At 46.7% G+C, this 13844-nt stretch overlaps 1 protein-coding gene across 1 annotated transcript in view; it reads left to right on the forward strand.

Annotated features, from left to right (window-relative positions):
- The window catches only part of LOC138447678 (adhesion G protein-coupled receptor E3-like), a 1605711-nt gene that overhangs the window by 1085791 nt on the left and 506076 nt on the right, over nt 1–13844 (forward strand). The window lies entirely within an intron of this gene.

The following is a 13844-nucleotide window of genomic DNA, read 5'->3' on the forward strand; positions in this document are numbered from 1 at the left end:
AAATATTATGCCAGGAAATCAGTCTGTTGTACAGCAACCTGGCACAAACCGCAAGAATAAAGATACTCAAAGAAGAAATGCTGCCTTTAAAAAATGTACAGAAAACCACACACAGCTCTTCTTCATCTGCCTCATTGACTGGCTGGGACTACGAGGAAATACACATTCCCATCCTCGTCGCTTGCGCCCACTGTGCTCCAAGTAAAACTTGCTCGGCGGGCTGATGCTAAACAAATAAAAACAAAAAAATCCACACAGTGGAGGCAAAAAGACAAAACAGAAAGTCTGAGCCAAAAGCTCACCTCCCAGTATGGGAACCAGGAACATGGCTGTCAAAAAAGGAACAAAAACATTGATAATGAATCATCTTCCAGATGGCTCCAAAAGGCAAACGCAACTGCATAGACCGATGGACAGCTGCATAAATCCAACCCCACTGGCAGAAATGCTCTCTCGACCACCTTGTCTAACATGAATAAACCAGTGTTTCGCTTGGAGTTCAAACATAAGCTTCTGAATTTTTAATTAAAACACCACAAACTGAGCATCTTGTTGCTTTGCAGCAAACTAGCAAACTGAGCAGAATGCTAGACAGATGCCTACAACCACAGTATCGAAAATTGGATCTCCAATTTCAAAGGAATTTTGACTGCAACGAATCAGGCGCCTTGGGAACATTGGCTTTTTTGGAAGAAATGTATCCCACAAACATTAGCCCTTTTCTAAATAGCTCACACATTTTGGCTATTTTCAAACAAATCTGCCAAATAAGAATCATCACATCCGCTGACATAGTCCCAGTTAAACCTACAAGCATGGGCTGTGAACACAATTGGGTGTTACCAGGCGAGTGAGTCTCCGGGCCGCCCCACACGCATGCACACACGCATACTGTAAACAGACACAGGACACGTCCTGCTGGTATGGGGTCCCAGCGGCAACTGCCGTCCTGGCACCGCGTTTATTCAAACATGCATGCGCAAGCCGGAACGAGGCTTGCGCGCATGCCTAAAACCATTGCGTACTACGCAACATCCCTCCTTTTTCCTAAACAAGAAACACAATTAAACATTAACCATAACAATAACCCAACATGAGGTAGTGCAAACAGTTCTCGGTCCCCTAGGAGACCGGGTCCATGATATAATCTTGGAACCTCGTCAGGCGTTGGCACCCCTCCCTACTTGGGTACTTGCTGCCATCCTCTCGGGATGGTCCGGGCACTTCTGGGGTAGCCGGGGCTCCTTCTTCCTCCGGTGCCACTATCGAGTGGGTCCCTTCTGCAGGCACATCTGCCCGGGCCATGGTTGTCACTTCCGGCGGGCTGGTCTCTATCCTTTTGAAGTAGGATACATTCTTCGTGATCATTCCTCTCTCATTGGCTGCCGTGACCATAGACCCTTTCACATGAGTCACCCCTAGAGGTTGTGCCTCGTACATGAGGGACAGTTTGCCTTCCGGGCATCTGTTTCTCACAAACACTGTGTCCCCTACTCCGATGATCTTTTCCTGGAGGTTTCTGCATACACTCTCCCTCTCATTCTTGACCCGTCGCTCTTCGCGGACACAGTTGTCGTCGATCACCCCTGGTGTTCACCCTTCTACCTCTGGCAGTAGTCCTCTGTGGCAGCGTCTGAACAAGGCTTCTGCCGGCGCGACCCCTGTGGACTGGTAGCGGTCGTTCGATACTCTCTGAGGAACTCGAAAAGGTTCTGGTGCATTTCCCTTTCCACCATTCAGTGAGATTCTGAAAACTTTATTGAGAGTTCTCATGAACCGTTCGGCTTCTCTGTTCGCTCTTGGCCAGAGCGGAGTGAATCTCCTGTGTTTGATTCCCCTTTCTTCCAGATACCTGGCAAATTGCTGTCCCTGGAACGGCGGGCCATTATCGGAGTATAGTTCAATCGGGAAACCATGGGTGGCGAACATCTTTTCGAGCTCCAAGATGATGTGGTCGCTAGCCGTTGACTCTACCAGTTCCACTTCTGGGTATCTAGACCACTGGTCTACAACCGCTAGGAAGTACATTCCTCTTCCCCAGGATCCGAAATCGGCATGCACCGTCCCCCACGGCCGTTCGCTTCTCTCCATAGTTCTTATCGGTGGGCTTTTTTCCACCGGACTGGCCGCTTGACGCAGAATACAAGCATGCACAAAATCATCCACCCTCTGCTCCAAATCTGGGAACCACACTTTAAGCCTCAGACGTGCTTTTGTTTTGGCGGCGCCTTGATGTCCCTTGTGTGCTAGTTGCAACACCTTGTCCACCAGAACTCGCCGGACGACAGTTTGTCAACTTCGTAATAGGAGTCCATCCTTGGCCACCAAGAAATCCTTGCGGCCCACATCGCCTGAAGGTCCTTCTGAGCACCGGCCTCCCGCCTGGCATTGTTGGTGAGCACTTCCCTCCACTCACCGTTATCCATTGCTACTCTGATGACCTGAAATATTTCATCTCTCTCGGATGCCTCAGCTATTTCCTGGCATGATAGAGCTACCGGCAGAGCCGCTTCCACAATGTTGCGGACCATGTCGATGCAGTCCACTACCTCGACGTTGTCTCGATCACGCCCGGCCCCTGGGTGCCTGGACAAGTAGTCTGCCGAGTTATGGGTGCCTTGATGATATTCTAATTTAACACCATACTCAATCAGCGACAGCATCCATCGTTCAATGTGTGGAGGTGATTGGTATGAGTGGCTTGTGCTTTCCTAAGATGTACAATCTAAAATGTTTGCATCCCCACAGAATGGCAAGAGCTTCCCGCTCAATCTGCGAGTATCTTCTCTTGGTTTCCGTGAGCGCCTTGCTAGCGTACGCTATGGGGCGCATGTGTCCATGTAGGTCCGCTTGCATCAGCACCGCACACAGCCCCACGGGACTAGCATCCACAACAATCTCCGACTCCCTGTCTGGGCTAAAGTATGCCATTGTCTCTTGGCCCGACAGTGCATTCTTGATGTCGGTGAAGGCCCTTTGTTCCGTGGTCGTCCACACCCAAGCCATGTCGTTCCTCGTCAACGCTAGTAGGGGCTCTGATAACGACTCCAGATCACGAATAAACCTCCCACTGTAATTTACCATGCCAGAATGTGTTCCTTGAAGAACTCGCACTTCTTCCTATGTAGTGTCAGGCCCAAGCTTTTAAGTCTTTCCATCGCTCGTTCCAGCCTTTTCAAGTGTTCAGATTCAGACTGGGCGAAGACCATAATGTCATCGGACATGTTGATAACACCTTTTAGTCCCGCCAGGGCTCCATGGATGACGTTTTGGAAAACCTCTGCTGCTGACGAGACACCAAAACAGAGTCTTTTGAATTGATATTGCCCTTTGTGGGTGGTGAAAGTTGTTACATAGCATGACTCAGGGTGGAGTTCTAGCTGGTGGTACCCGGATCTTAAATCGAACTTAGAAAACAATTTTGCCCCTTGCAGCTCACCCACGATGTCATCTAGCGTGGGTGTGAGGTGTCTTTCCCTCTTAATGGCGGCATTTGGCAGTCCACACAGATGCGGACTGCCTCTGGTTGTTTGGGCTTGGGCGCCACTATTATAGCCAATACCCACGGCATTGGGCCTTCCACCCTTTCAATGATATCCATGTCGATCAGTGATTGCAGTTCCTTCTCAACTTGCGCCCTTAGGTGGAACGGTATCCTCCTGTGCTTGAGGGCTGTCGGTCTCACAGACCCATCAATGTGCAGTCTAATTGGGTCCCCTTTTAACTTGCATATGCCTTGGAAAATGCTCTCAAACCTGTTCAGAAGGCGGTCAATGTCTGTTTGGTACACTGACAAGGTGAAGTGTACAATCTCTAAAGCCTCTGAGGCGGCGCAGCTCAGAAGAGAGTGCAGGCTTCCGTCGGTTACAAAAAATCTTGCCTTGATCGTATTCGGTCCGTGTGAGACAGGTGCTACGAATACTCCATGGATTGGCAGCGGCGTATCTCCACCAAAGGTATATATTCTGGCCTTGGACGGTTCCAATTTGGGAGGGCCTGGGAAGGCCTCATAGTGCTCTGCTGCCAGGATGCAGACCGACGCCCCTGTGTCGATAAAAACAGGTGTCGGCACATCTCCAATGTTCACAGTGCAAGCCGGTTGCCTTCTCTGTTTTGTACCTGAGGCTATGTTTGCGGATGAAGAAAACCTCCTCCTCCTCTTCTTCCTCCTCGGCAATGTCCAACTCCTGCACACCTCGTTCGATCCTCGACACATTCCTTAATCGCTTGGGGTTTCCCCCGCTCACTCTCGCCAGCCCCCTTGACGCGGCCACCTGAACCGTTGCTCTGCACACCCTCGCATAGTGTCCAGGCGTGCGACACCTTCCGCAGTCTCTCATTTTCGCGGGGCATTCCCCTGTGTGAGGCAAATCATACCCACAGTATTGACAGGACTGTGGGCACCCAGGCGCGTCTTCCACAGGGCGGGCTGACCAACAGCAAAGGCATCGTCGCTCCTTCCTGGACGCATTGCTGCGTCCAGCCTGGCGCCCCTGTTCTCAGCTAGTTCGTAAGCGTGCCATGTGTCCAGGATCTGTGTAAGCGTCAAGCCTGGCTCTCGAAGTATTTGTCTCTGCAGCTTCCCTGAGCTGCAACCTTGTATTAACTGATTGCGCACCATCTCTTCCTCATTCACCCACCTGCAGGTGCCCGCAAGGTGCCTGAGCCTTGCACAAAACTGGTCCAGGGACTCTTCATCCAGTTGCTTCTCCGCTCACATCACAAATCTGTCGAAGTCCACATTCGCCATGGGGAGGAAATGGTTTTGGATGGCTTGTTTGACAGCATCGTAAGTGATCACCTGCAGGTTTAGCGAGTCGAAAATCCTGTGCTCCTCTGTGCCAGCTGAGTACACCATTGTGGACACTTTTGCATCATCATATGTCTCTCCAGTGGCCCTGAAAAACATCTCAAGCTTTTTCACCCACAACAGCCATCTCGGACCCAGTTTGGATGGTGGGCCTGACGTGTCGAATTCTGGCATGATCGCTAGACTGCCTGCGTGGTACTGGCACAGGTGCACCATCCCCTTCATCCTGCTCGCCCATTGCAGCGATCTGTGTGAGCACACAGTCCAGTATCACCCCTCAGAATCTCTGGCTGTGCCAGTGCAACATACACCCCACTGACCTTCTTCCTTCTGGGAGAGATGACTGGGATCCTGTAGCCCAGTGGGTGATTAGGCCAGGCAATGGCACAGGAGTCTTGTGCACCCTTGGAGTGCTTTTTGTGCCTTTTCACAAGGCATTAGCCACGATGAGTGTCCAAAAATGTATCAGCTCTGGATCACAGATGGCGCACGAGCATCCTTTCGGGCCGCAACCATCGTGATCGATACATTCAAGATGGCCGCCGGCAAACTGCGTCGGGTTCGTAGATGCGTAGTGAACCGAACACACTTTCTCCAACTTGGAACGTTGCTGGAAGAATGTCGAGTTCACATTCACACAGTACCTCCTCGTTGCCAGTGTTACCAGGCGAGTGTGTCTCCGGGCCGTCCCACACGCATGCACACACGCATGCACACACGCATACTGTAAGCAGACACAGGACACGTCCTGCTCGAATGGGGCCCCAGCGGCAACTGCCGTCCTGGGACCGTGTTTATTCAAATACACATGTGCGAGCCGGAACGAGGCTCGTGCATGCCCACAACCATTGCGTACTACGGAACATCGGGCTCTTATAAAATTCACCACTCCTCGTATGGTGGCCTGTTTGAAAAAGCATGCATTATTATTGGAAGAACTGGGATTTGCATTGACCATCTGTCGCAAATCTAAAAGTCAAGTCCTTGCAACCGCTGTCTGCAAAACAGATCAAATATGCTCACTGGGAGGTTGACATCCCCCTCACAGAGGATGATGCCATTAGAGCCCTTCAAAGCTTGAGCCAACAGCATATAAAAAACCTGCAAGAAATTGAATATAGGGCTCCTGAGCGAGTACAAAACCGAGGAAATTGACGTACAAAAATGAGGAAATTGAATTTGTACCCGACCGAAGACCAATGCTTTGTATTTTGTGAAACACAAGGGGCTTTCGGTCATTTCTCTTCCAACAGCTGGGTTACAAAATCTCTTGACTGCAGACATTTTCATACTACAAGAAACTTGGCTCTCCACATCTTTCTGTGTTGATGGTTATATACTACTGCATAATTATGCTATACCTTAAAATCGTGGCTGAGTGAGGGGCGATAGGGGCCAGCACGAAATATTTGTTAGTGCCTTTTGTATCTCAACCATTCTCTCCATATGTTTTGTGCACCATACTTACAGTCCCAATAGCAAATGTTTACGATCCACCTACTGGCGCACATACCAAAGCTATACAAAAGACAATAGGAAAGGCTATTCTTACTTAGTATGAGAGCCACCCAAAAGATCTTATTATAATAGCCGGTGATCTAAATACCAGGGATCTTCACTTAAACCTGCAAATGGGTAGACCCCCCGATGGTAACTGGAAAACCTTCCTGCTAACCTACGATCTGGAGTGCTTACCCTTTAAAGTCCCGACCAGAGCTCCCACATATACGTGGACCAATGACAGTGCATTTTCAAACATAGATTACGTGATAGCGAAACCTGGAATGGCTTCTTGCTGTGATTCGGTAAGAAGCAATCCCACTGATCTGAGGGACCACACCCTCATTACATGGGCGGTTGCTATTGGATTACTCTCTAGTCAAAAGATGGGTGCTGCTGATATAAACATCAATATCAAAGGCAATCGCATTAGGTGGACGGCCGGCAGGACTCCGGAGATAAACAGTTACCTGCTGAACAACCACTTAGACAAAGATGATGGGTGAACAGAAAAGATATGGGATCTGGTGGCCCTTATTGGATCATATACAAAGTGCATGCTTAAGGGGACAAAGAACACATACACCAATATGACATGATATGATATGATATGGCATTTATAACGCGCCTATACACAAGTGTTTCAAGGCGTGACGAGGCAAGGGAGGGGAAACAGAGGTACTAAAAAAGGCAACAATCTTACTAGACCACGTGACATTGAGATCACGCAAGTGCAGGGGAGAGGGTAGGGGAAAAGTGCTAGGGAAAGGGGAGGATGACGTGCTGAGCAAGGGAAAAAACAACAAGTAGTGCAGCCAACAGGTGGCAAGTGCGAGGGTTAAGTGCAGATAGCAGGTGTCAGATAAGGGGACTCTAGGGTTTCAGAAAACAGGCCCAAGTACAGGGGTTGCCAGGAGGCAGCGCAGCTGTGCAACTGGGCGGGCAGGGACCTGGGCCCGATTTCAGAGTGTAGCCAAGTGACCAGTGCATTATCAGATGGGAGATCAGCAGAGGAGAGGAAGAGAGAAGGCAGAAGCAAAGAGGAAGGTCTTGAGCTGCTTCCGGAACCGGAGCTGTTTCTGCTCAAGTTTCAGAGAGGCATGGAGGCTGTTCCAGAGTGAGCCACCAGCCGAAGAGAGAGCTCTACCCCAAATTCGTTGCTTAGAGAAGCGACTGACCCTCAAGGAGTTGGAGGAGGAGCAAAGAGCTTGAGTATGAAGATACTTCTGAAGAAAGAGTTCGAGGTATTTTGGTCCCATGCCCCAGAATGCTTTGTGGACAATGCAGAGGGTCTTGAATTTGATCCTTGCAGCCACTGGGAGCCAATGGAGAGATTTCAGGGCTGGGGATATACGATCCCTGGGCTTGAGGCCACAGACAAGTCTTACAGTCCTGTTCTGTGTGAGTTGTGGAGGGCGGAGAGTAGAGGCAGGCAGATTTAGAAAGAGGCAGTTGCAATAGTCCAGCTTAGAGAGGACCAGAGCTCTGGAGACAGTGAGCCTCTGGGGGAAGGTGAGGAATGAAGAATACCTCTAAGCAGGTGCAGTTGGTAGTTTGACTTCTTAGAGACGTCAGATATTTGAGGAGAGAAGGAGAGTGTGGAGTCGAAGATGACCCTGAGGTTCTTAGCCTCACATGTAAGAGCAGGAAGAGGGCCAAGGAAGGCTGGCCAGAGGGTGACATGGCCATGAATTGGCCGCCTCTTACCCCCTTTGATGGTGTGATCCAGCTACAAAAAATATGAAACCGTAATGACAGGGCCTCCATTAGAAGAGATCCAGCTTTCATGTGTCAGGAAAGAGAGGCTGCCCTAATCAAGACTGCCACTTGTCTGAAAAATTTGATAAAACAACATAATCAATCCTTTCCTAGCGCCAATTGGCTGACCATAGCTACCCTACTAAAATCAAATGATAGTAGAACATTTTGGTCTCGGTTCATTGAATACCAAAAAAAACCTATGGCCAGAGATTTGAACTTAGTAACTGAGATGGCAATGGAGGCGCATATAAAGGAACTGTATACCGCCTCCGGAAAACTGACTGACATCAAACTGACATCATACGAAAGTTAAAACCCTCTAGAGCCCCATAGCCCGATGGCATCCCTAATATCCTGTTAAAGGAAAATCCACAACTATGGTCCAAGATCCTATCAACCCTATTTGAGCAGATCGATCGAAGTGGCAGACTTCCTGAAAGCTGGCTTAGATCCATACTGGGACTAGTTTTTAAAAAAGGAGATAGAGCAAATCTGACAAATTACAGAATGCTGGCCATGCTTGACACAAACCTGAAGGTCTATGCAACCATTCTACTAAAAAAGTTGACAGCATGGGCAGGGGGAAATCTTAGGCAGAATTGTATGCAGTACCCTTTGAGAACACCACACATAATTAGGACTACAAGTGACAGTACAAATTCACCTTTGGTACAAGCCTGTACTACACAGTAAAGTGGTAGCGAAGGCTGAGCAGTCAGACTTATCTCAAGAGTAAAGTGAGCAGTATCAATAGTTACACAAAGGACAGCAATTACTATGATTCAAACAAACACTGACTCAAGGTTTCTGAGTAAAAGAATATAAATTTATTTACACAGCAGTTATTAAACATTTCACTATTATCAAGCAGTTGAAAAATCACGTTGCTAATACACTACACTGCACCCAATAGATTCTGGACAAGTTAGGCTCAAAATGAAGTGTGAGCAAAATAGCAGTCCAGGAATTCAAAAGGGAGGTCAAGGCAAAGTTAGACAGAAATTGAGCAGCGCCAACGAGTAAGTAAGCAGGGCAATCTAGGAAAAGGAACTACCATGAGGAAATCAAATTCAAGGGGCCTGGCCCAAAGTCAATGGACCAAAGTCTTTGCAGAGGATCACACAGTTCAGGGTAGTTCGCGGTTAAGTCTTTGCCAAGAGTTCAGAAGGAAGTTGGTCAGATGAAAAGTTACTTTAAAGAATAAAGAAGGACAAGCCCTCGATATGCCGAAAGATTTCACACACTTAAACCACTGATGGCGAAATGAACAACCCGGTTAGCACAGTACCTTAAAAGCAGAAGAATCCTGTCAAAGAAGAATCCACCAAATAGTTCATCTCTCCAAGTTTGCCCACAACCTTGAAGGGTCCTATCCATCTGTCCTGCAAGGCCCTCTGCCTTGTTGGCACCATAACTAATACAAGCTGGTCTTGAGTATACTCAACCATCCTGGCCTTCTGGTCATGTCCAGAGCCTGACCTGCTTTTAAGTTATCACTAGCTTCTGCCATCATATGTGGTATTCTCCTCCGGAGACCTATCACATAGTCAGTCACTCTGAATGGCTTGGGGGAAGGAGCACTCTCCAACCCCTCCTTGATCAGGGCCAAGGTGCCTCTGACTGGATGGCCATAGAGAAGTTCAAAGGGACTGTAACCAACTCCCTCCTGAGGGACTTCTCTATAAGCAAAGAGAAGGCATGGCAGTAGAAGGTCCCACTTTCCTTTAAGGGGTTCCTCTAAAGCACCTATCATGCTCTTCATAATATGATTAAACCTCTCTACCAGTCCATTTGTCTGTGGATGGTAGGCTGTAGAGAACTTGGAAGTGATATCACAGTTTTTCCACATGGCTTGCATGTAGTGGGACATAGAATTGGATCCCTGTCGGATATTGAATTCGGTGACTTTTTCAATCTGTACACTCTCCACCTACCATTTGAATCTGTCCGAGGTTACTCTGTTTTTTCCTAAAATCAATATTTTGGTTTTAGACTTGTTGATCTCCAGATGATTGTTGGTAATGTATTTCACAAAGTTGGTCAATTGCCTCTGAAGACCAACAGCTGTCTGATCCAGTAATATGACATCGTCAGCGTAAAGCAGTCTAGAGATTTTACTCTTGCCTAGTTGTGGAGGAAAGGAACGTACTTCATGTTCTGAGTCTTTGTAGTCTCCCATACATGACAGGAAAAGAGCTGGGGCCAAAGGGCAACCCTGTTTTACTCCCCGATTTGTCGGTATTGCTGCCGATAACAGCCCTTGGTTGTTAAGTCGTACTTGCATCGTGGTGTTTTTGTGTAGTGAAATAATTGGTTGCAGGATTTCTTCCGGGCATTTCCAAGCACGCAGTTTTTTCCACAGGGTCGGTCTATCGACTTGGTCAAAAGCCTGGCTTAGATCTATAAAAGCCAGGTAAAGTCCATTTCCTTGCGGCATTGCTTTTCCCTTTAGAATGCTGAGAGCCAAGATGTTTATTGTAGTGCCCATGTTCTTCTTAAAACCCGACTGGAAGGGGTCGTCACATTCAGATCCTCGTACCCAGTTTTGAAATCGCCCTAAGAGTAGAGAGCCGTAAATTTTGCCGATCACGTCCAGTAAAGCGATAGGACGGAAATTTGAGGGATTGTCTCTGTTGCCTTTTTTATATATCGGGACAACTACTGAGGACGTCCAGGAGCGAGGGATACTCTTGGTTTCAGCGCATCGTTCAAGTACCAAGCTAATAAAGGATGACCATTCCTCCGGATGTTTTTTCAGTTCCATATTGGACAGGCCGTCTGGTCCCGGCGCTCTGGAGTTTTTTAGTTTTTGAATTTTCTCCAAGATGTCCCTCCTTTCATGGAGCTCTACCCATGGGATCTCTTTGCTGTGGGCTCCATGTTCATTTTCTTGGATATGAGAGGCAGGATCGTGAAGTACACTTTGAAATAGGCGCTTGAAATGGGTTATCCATACTTCTTCTGCTATAGAGACAGTTAGCACGTTGTTTAAATGACGGTCGGTTGACCGAATCAGTGACCAGAATTTACGGGCATTTTTCCCACCGATCTGCTTTAACATCTCTTCGGAGTCATTTTGATAGAGGATAAGTCGATGGTTTTTTAGCCATGATTTGTAGGTTCTTGATGCTGTCAAAAAAGCCTTTCTAGTGAATGAGTTGTTGTCCCGGGCTAGCGCTCTTTTTGCTGATCTCACTTTTCTTCTTTCGGCTACCAGAATCTTGTCATATTTATGAGACCCAATTTCCTTGCTTGGCCAGTTTCGTGCCGTCGCCTTTTTGTATGGAATAAGTAGAAGGCAGTAGTCTAGCTTGTTGCTTGTCTGGCTGGAACCTTCCAAGAGGGAGTAGTTAACTACAAGGTTGGATATATTGCTGGCACTTAGCTTCAGGCGGTTTCTCGTGTTGTTCGTTTCTAGAGCAGAATCTGTGGTTAGATGAAATGGACGATGTCCGGTCCATGTTGCCACCAGTAGGTTGTGGTCACTTGCTGCGGTATGGACAACTTCGAAGGAAGTCATTGTCGGGATTAGTGTACGTGATGCAAAGATGTAATCAATTGTTGCTGCCGATTTTTTTCCTTCCCAAGTTGGCAGTCGATTTGTGTTTGCGAATAAACAATCCAGATTTATCAGTTCTCTTGAATCCATCAGGGTAAGCCAGTCTCGACCTCTATCTTCTGCCAAGGTGGACCGTGTGGAGGAATATTTTTTTGAGCAGATTGCATTTAGGTCTCCACATATGACTAAGTGGGCTGCCTGATGCACGATGTATAATCGGTCTATTTCGTTCTCGAGCATTTTGAGAAAGGTGACATTTGAAATTGCCTCCGGATTCCAATAGGTGTTGATAATGATCACTGGTACTGCTGTGGTCTGCCTGGTGTCCATATCTTGCTGGGTCCATGTAACAGACACCGTTAAAGTGCAGCACTATTGACAATAAATCTGCCATCCACTATTTAACAGGCCAAGCCACCAATGGCCAAAAGAACAATCTGTTTTGCTGTTTTGTAGATTTCCTCAAAGCTTTTGACCTGATATCGCGAGAGCACCTGTGGGGAAAGTTTAGGCGGTGGGGTATTGAGCCTGAGCTCTTACATTATATTGAGCTGTTGCACATAAACACAACAGTGACTATACGGCTTAACCAAAATGGAAATCTTAGTAAATAATTCAGCACTAGCCGGGGCGTAAAGCAGGGGTGCATTTTAGCCCCCCTCCTGTATGACTTGTATGCTGCAGATATGGGAGAGGCAATTAGTTTAGCAATACATTTTCCTCCAAAAATCAACAGATAGCCATTGTTATGTATGACCTATGCTGATGACACAGTCATCTTTGATATGACTCCAGTGGGTCTGCAGAGATCAATAAACCAGCTGGCTGCATATGTGAAGGCCAATGGCATGGTAATTAACATTTCCAAAACAAAGGTCATGTGCCTAGCTGGAAAACAGCCCCCTAAAGCCATCTTTCAATGGAAACTTTATGGAGAAGCTCTATAGATAGTTGATCAATATAGTTATCTGGGCTTCCCCATAAAATACAAACCCTCTATGCACTATTATAGCACCATACCCACTCCTAAGATTTGGAATAAATGGCTGGCAGTAAAACATTATGCAGCCAGAAAAGGGGAATTAAATATCGAGGGCATGCTGAAAATGTATCGAGTAAGCATAGTACCCAGTTTACTATATGGTCTGGCAGTGCTTACCTGGAAACAAGTCGCTTGGCTTGACTAGTTACAGGGAAACATTCATCCATACCAGCTGCAGCTTAGAGGCTGGAATATGGGCTCACTTCCCGGCAGCGCTACTTGCCTACTGCAAAGGATCTTATTGTACTGCAAATTAAGATCACCATATGTAAATTCCAACCCTGTTAAAAAACTGCTCGGCACCAAAAATATGGGGTCGAAGGAAAACAATGTTATTGTAGAATTAAAACAATCCCTTGAATCCAGTTTCAGGAAATTGAATAAAAGGCTACTAGACTGGTCTGAAATAGAGATCATGCTAAAAAAAATATTAAGACATGAGACAGGATCCAAGACAATGATATATTAACTGTAAAGCAAAGATATAATGAATATTCGCATGAAGCCTTCGACTCCGATTCTCCATGTACTTATATGAACACATTGTGCTCTATGAATATGAAGCGCTTCATTATCTATCTCATGCTAAATATCCTGCCAACAAATGAGTTACATGGTTCTTGGCAAGGTATTCCACTGTTGGATTGCATCAGCCGACTTTGTCAAAAAGGAGTTGAAACCAGCAGGCACTTTCTTACTGCATGCCCTGCATTAAACACACACTATCTAAAAAGCTATGGCAGATTGGTAAACCGGCCTGACAGCATCGAATTAGAGCAATTCTGGGCCACTTTATTTGGAGCAAACTCAGTGATTATGACAGCAGCAGCGTTTCACCTGTGCAAGATGGCGCTGAAATCAATTGAGCAGAGAAAATTGAACTAATGATTTTAAAGTATGCATTGATTGTGACTAATTTCTTTTACTTTTTAAACTGTTTTTAAAATAATTTGATTTAATCTTTTCTTTTATTTTTCGTGCTTAAGGTTTGTTCAATAACCAAATGCACAATAAACAAAAGAAAAAATAGAAAAAATATATATTTTCATCTCCTACTTTAAGGGGAGTGGACTTTCTACTCAGTGTTAAGGACTTAGGACAGCTGTTGGTGTCCCTAAAAGTGTAATTCCCATCTGGATCACAGAGACGTCATTTCACTAAAATTCCAGAGG

This window comes from Ambystoma mexicanum, chromosome 3q (genome assembly GCF_040938575.1).
Source record: "Ambystoma mexicanum isolate Mex_15411 chromosome 3q, UKY_AmexF1_1, whole genome shotgun sequence".
NCBI lineage: Eukaryota > Metazoa > Chordata > Amphibia > Caudata > Ambystomatidae > Ambystoma > Ambystoma mexicanum.